The sequence below is a fragment of the Arachis duranensis genome, chromosome 9 (assembly GCF_000817695.3).
Source record: "Arachis duranensis cultivar V14167 chromosome 9, aradu.V14167.gnm2.J7QH, whole genome shotgun sequence".
Taxonomy (NCBI): domain Eukaryota; kingdom Viridiplantae; phylum Streptophyta; class Magnoliopsida; order Fabales; family Fabaceae; genus Arachis; species Arachis duranensis.
Window position 1 is genome coordinate 76,732,504 of NC_029780.3, and position 5,576 is coordinate 76,738,079.

The 5,576-nt window shown below is 35.8% G+C and overlaps 1 long non-coding RNA gene across 1 annotated transcript; it reads left to right on the forward strand.

Annotated features, from left to right (window-relative positions):
• The first annotated feature begins 306 nt into the window (after window positions 1–306).
• On the forward strand, window positions 307–4,960 carry LOC107466752 (uncharacterized). The gene is made up of 3 exons (XR_001587791.3): window positions 307–1,077; window positions 1,196–1,408; window positions 4,316–4,960. It is a non-coding gene; the product is annotated as an uncharacterized LOC107466752 (long non-coding RNA).
• Window positions 4,961–5,576: the final 616 nt, after the last annotated feature.

Genomic DNA, 5,576 nt, shown 5'->3' on the forward strand with positions numbered 1-5,576 from the left:
ATTAAAGTTTCGGTGATAGAAAAATAATAAAAGGTTATATCATTTAATTTGAATAATTAGTATTGAGTCTAAACTATATTTTATAAAAATGTGATTAATATGCTTATTTTATAATGTAAAATTAAAAATAATTGATTGAACTTAGCAATATGTTGATAAACAATATTCTTATATATTTTTAATAGAGTATATTTAACTTTAAAATTACTCTACTCTTCAATTTTATCAAAATATCTATTCATATCTATCCATATTCTTTTATAAAATCCTAATTTCTAACCCTAATTCCCAAAATCAAACTCAGAAACCCTAATTTCCCAAATTGAGAAACCCTAACCCTAATGTTTCCCTTTCCTCAGCCACTGAACGCAGCCTCTACCCCCTTTTCTTCCTAAACACCACACACACACAAAAGAAGAAAGAAACGCATAGAGAGAGAGAGCACGAAGAGTAGAGAAAAGAGAGAGGGAAGAGCTCTTGCCCTGCCGCCGCCGTGACCGTCGCACTGCCACCGTTCAACTCCGCTCGCGCTGCCGCGCGTTCTGTCATCATCAGAGTCATCGTCGTCGTTTGTGGAGCCGCGAGGAGCTCGCCGTCGAGCTGCTTTGCAGCGCCGTCCCGTCCATAGAGCCGAGCCCGAGCCCGCTTCGTCACCGCCGTCGGGGTCTTCATCGTCGCTGGTGCGGTCGGAGCCGCCGTCGTTGGAGAGAGAGCAAGCGCGAATCTGAGAAAGGGAGAGGGAGAGAGATCCGACGCCACAGAGGAGGAAAGGAGAAGTCTTCTGTCATCAACGCCACTCCTCTTCACCACCGCCGCCGCCGGAATTTCTGGTTGCCGCCATGATTAATGATGAGTTAGTTAAACCCTAGCCATGAGAACCACCATCTTTGAACCCTTGTCACTCTGTAAATAGCTTGTATCTGCCTCTGATGTTCTTGGCTATGTTATATTTGTTGGAGCATGTTTTAATGGAGCCACTGGCGGGGTGATGCTACTGCCGGAACCACCGCGGGGTGTTGCTAGGAATCGCCCCTGCCCTGCTTCTGCTATACTTGGGTTCAACATCCATTGGCCTGGGTTAGCCTTTTCCCCTTATTACTGCTCCAATTGCACGCCTTATTCTGCCAATTTCTTATTAAACTGCTTGTTCTTGTTTTAATTCAACTTTGGTCTGTGCTACGTTTTAAATTACCAGAGCTGTTTCTGCCTTTCGATTCCATTGAATTCGAAATCTTCATTTCACTGCAACCATGGTCATTGTTGTGGAAGCTAATGCTACTGCTGTCCCGGTTGTGTTGAGATGTAGTGCTGCTGCTTTCTGGGCAGAAACGATTGCGTGACTAGTAGAGGTCCAGCCAGCTGTCTCGCAGCAATTCTGCCAACGGTCTCTTGTAATTGCGACATCGAGGTAGGGGGTTTAAAATGATTTTAATTTAGGAATGCCAACAAGGTTTATTGAATAACTGCAAATAGTATTAATAGCTGTGAGTAATTAATTGATTATATGAATGTTGGATTGTGATTGCAATTGTGCTTGGTGCTATGATAGAATTGATTGTAATTAGGTATGGTAGATGATTGAATTATTGATTGTTAGTTGTTGAAACGGTTGTTTGGTATATTGCTATGGCTGTGAAAGTGACTTGAGATTAGTAGAGGATTGTGGTTTTGACTGATTATGTATAAATGGTTGAGACTAAGATAATCATTTGATATATTTGATACTGGATTGAGAGTTGTTGAAGAATTAGGGCCTAAAAGACTGAACTATTATTAATAATCTGGTTTTCAAAATAGAATGGTTACTTTGATGACGGCCTAGTAATTTGCTAGTGATCGAAATGGTATGAGATTAAAACCTGAGTAAACTTTAACAAGTGTAGTTGTTAGGATTTAAATTTGAAGGTTTCGTATTAACTGGAAATTTACTTATGATTTTTCAAAGTTAAGCTTTAAAATCTGAATTTATGCATTACCTTTAAGTGAAGACAGTAACTTTGAAAGACTGTAACTAATTCTGTGATGAATGGAATTGCGTTGAACCAAGTCCTGGTTAAATTTGGGAATAATTGGGACTGAATTGGAGAGTTTGAGACCTTTTCATTAAATATAAGATTTATGGTGAATTTTTGAGTAATGGTTGCAGGATCTGATTTTTACTGCAGAATTTTTGGAACAGCAGTAACTTGTTGGCTCTGCTGTGAATGTTCTAAATTGAATTTTGAAGCGAAAGTAATTTTAAATGAAACTTTAGTACTATTATTTTAATGCCGTAAAATTTCAGAACAATTGGACTTGTAGTTTTAAAGATATGAATTTTGAAAGATGATGCATTATGCAGAAATAACCAGATTCTGTTTTCTTAAATCAGTAACTTTGAGAATTTATAATTTTTGATCCTGGATAGATATTGAGATGCAATCAATTGGAGGTGAAAATTAAGTATGTTTAGCATATGTGACTTAAATTTCAGGGCTATCCATGTTTTAATGAGTAAGTTATGGGACTTGGAAGAAGATAAGTTCATTAACTTTTAAAACAGAATTTTGCAGAAAATTAGTCAGCTTCTAGGTTATATAACTTCTTCATTAAAAATGATATTGACCTGAAACCAATTGGAAAAGAAACTTGGATGAGTGAAGTTGAACTGTATTAATTTTCAAAGTCATTGGATTTAATGTGGATTTTAAATTGAATTTTGAATGTCACATGCTGCTACTGTTTTTCTGGTTTTACGCACTGCAGAGTAGTCTCGGTTTTTCCTTTATTCCTAAGGCTAGAGAAACCAGAAAATTATGATCTTTAGTTTGTTAGAAAGCTTATTTTAAGACGAACGCCTGGACATAAAGTTTGCGCAATTCCGAGTTCATTTGCTATATTAAAAACAGAAAAGAAGATAGGGTGTTGAGGATGTCCTAGTGACAAACAGAAAAGTAGATAGGGTGTTGAGAATGCTTGAGTGAGAGTTATGAGTTCATAAAATTAAAGATGAACCTTAGCATTATATGGCTGTTTCAATGTTGGAATTTGCTTGTTTCTGAATTGAATTGATATTGGAAAGGTTGAAAAGAGTTTGGTGGATTGTTTGGTTGGGACCCGTAAGGGTGGCTAAGTCCTATTTTTAAAAGGAGATTATGTCCGAATTTTTATAAAAGTATAAGGACTTAATCAGAATCAATATTTAAGGTTTATTTAATGATAATAACTTCAATGAGTCTTTTACGAAAAGATTATTTGGCATATGAGATTGTTGGCAAGGGCGTGGGTCTTGTCCCGCTTGCGTGTTTGCAATTATGAAAGAAAGAGGAAAGAGTAATGTACTTATTGTATGATTATTTGTTGCTTGAAGCAACCCAAGAGATGTCTGTTTGTTGCTTGAGGCAACCCAAGAGCTATTATATACATATTTGTTGCTTAATGCAACCCAAGAGATATTATATATATTTGTTGCTTAATGCAACCCAAGAGATATTATTTATCTGTTGCCCTGAGGCAACCCAAGAGTAATTTTCCGTTCCCAAGAGTATATTTCCTGCGAGTAGAAAGCAGAGGCTGTCTCAATAGAGCTGCTAATAATTATATGCGCATTTATTTGAACGGAGAATCGTATCCGGGAAATCGTGAACTCGTGACCGGATAAATGTCGGGAATGCAGGTGCTAACCGACACATGAGCTCATGGCCTGTACTAGGACTAGACATTCATCATATGCATCTATGTGACATTGTTTGGGTGTGTATATTGTATTGGCTTGCCTAAATGAATAATCCTGTGTAACCGCTAATCGCTATACTTGATATAAATGCTCTTGATTGTGTTTGAACCTCATTACCTGTGTTTGTAACTGATTGTTTGGATTGTAGTGATTGGATGTTGATTGAGCTGTTTGGGCCTGAGGCCGTGACTGGTATGTTTGAGGTCTAGTTTTGTATAAAGTATCTGACTGGTTCAGCATAGACTTAATGAACCTATGCTTGGAGCAGGATGATCATTTATACCGCGTAGGTAACTTCTTTTATGTTAAGGTCTAGAAAAGTATGAAAAATCAAACTGGTTCAGCATAGACTTAATGAACCTATGCTTGGAATAGGTTGGTCATTCATACAGTCTAGGAAACTTTTACGAGTTTTATAAAGAAAATGTGGGTCTAGGATTTTAAATAATTAACTAATGCTTTTAAAAGAGGTTAATTTCCTTCTAGATGTCTCTGGATGAAATTAACTATTTGCGCTTTATTCTTTACTTTTACGGCATTCTCTACCTCTACTGAGAACATGTGGTTTGGTTCTCACCCCCAAATTTTCCACCCTTTCAGTGACATAGGTTTGAAGACGCAATTTGAAGCTGCGAGCGATTAGTAGGTTTTCTTTATGGTTTTAATTGCTTTCATGGAGTCCCCTCGCTCTTGTCCTTTGAAGTTTTATTTTAACAGAGGGGTAGGTGTTGTAGTTGGATTTATATGACTTCTTATGTATAAGAGTTACTATTAATAATACTTATATGATTGTTATTATTATTTGCAATGCTTATCTTTGATACATGTCTTGAATGAATAAAAAAAAAAACAAAATTTCTGGAATTTTCTTAAAACTAAGACGCGAACTCGATACAAAGGCTCGATAATTAAGTAGTTAATACTAGAGAAGGTTACGTAATATTCTTTCTAGTAGAAATACCCTGACTTAAGCAAGGTACTTTGCTGGAAGGGATGTTACAATAATGCTTCCCAAATTTTCAAATAACATATTCAATTCAATTCCCTACTTTTTTTATCATCCCATGTTCCCAAATTCCCCACACTTAAATTATACACAATATCTATCTTAAGCTAACCAAGGATTCAACTTGAGATTTTTATTTTATTTTTCTGCTTAAGGCTAGTAATGTGGTTATAGAACAGAAGGGGATTAACAAGGCTCAAATGGGCTAACAAGGGTGACATAAAATGGTAGGCTTTATTTGGGATAAGTGAGCAAATACAAGTAATGGCCTAAATCATATGCAAGCATGTAAATACACTAAATAATGGACATATAGAATGGAACAAAGCAAAGATTGCAGTTATAGAGAAGAAAACACACAAGAATAAAATATTTATGGTTAAATAATGTAACCATGTAAATAAGCTCAAATCTCACAGGTTGTGTGTTCTAGCTTTTAACTATGTTCCAAATACAACTTCCAAACAAATTTAACATTTAAATTTTGAATTAAATTAGTGAAATTTTTTTTCAAAAATAGGGTCTTAAAAAGAAACTCATTACTTTAACCAAGCAGTAGCTAAATGCATAAAATCAAACAAACATGCATTGCAACATGCAAATGCAACAATGAACTACAAATGAAACAATGGTGTTGAAAAGAAGAAAATAGCTAACCCATGAAGATCGGTATCGACCTCCCCACACTTAAAGATTGCACCGTCATAAAACAAGTCACTAAGCACCAAGATAATACCAGAAAAGATACAACAGTTGAATAAGAAAATTTAACACCAATGGAAAAGAAAAAGAAAGTAAGAAAGGAGGAAAAAGAAGAAAAGATAGAAGAAATTAGAATTAGAAAAGAAAAGATAA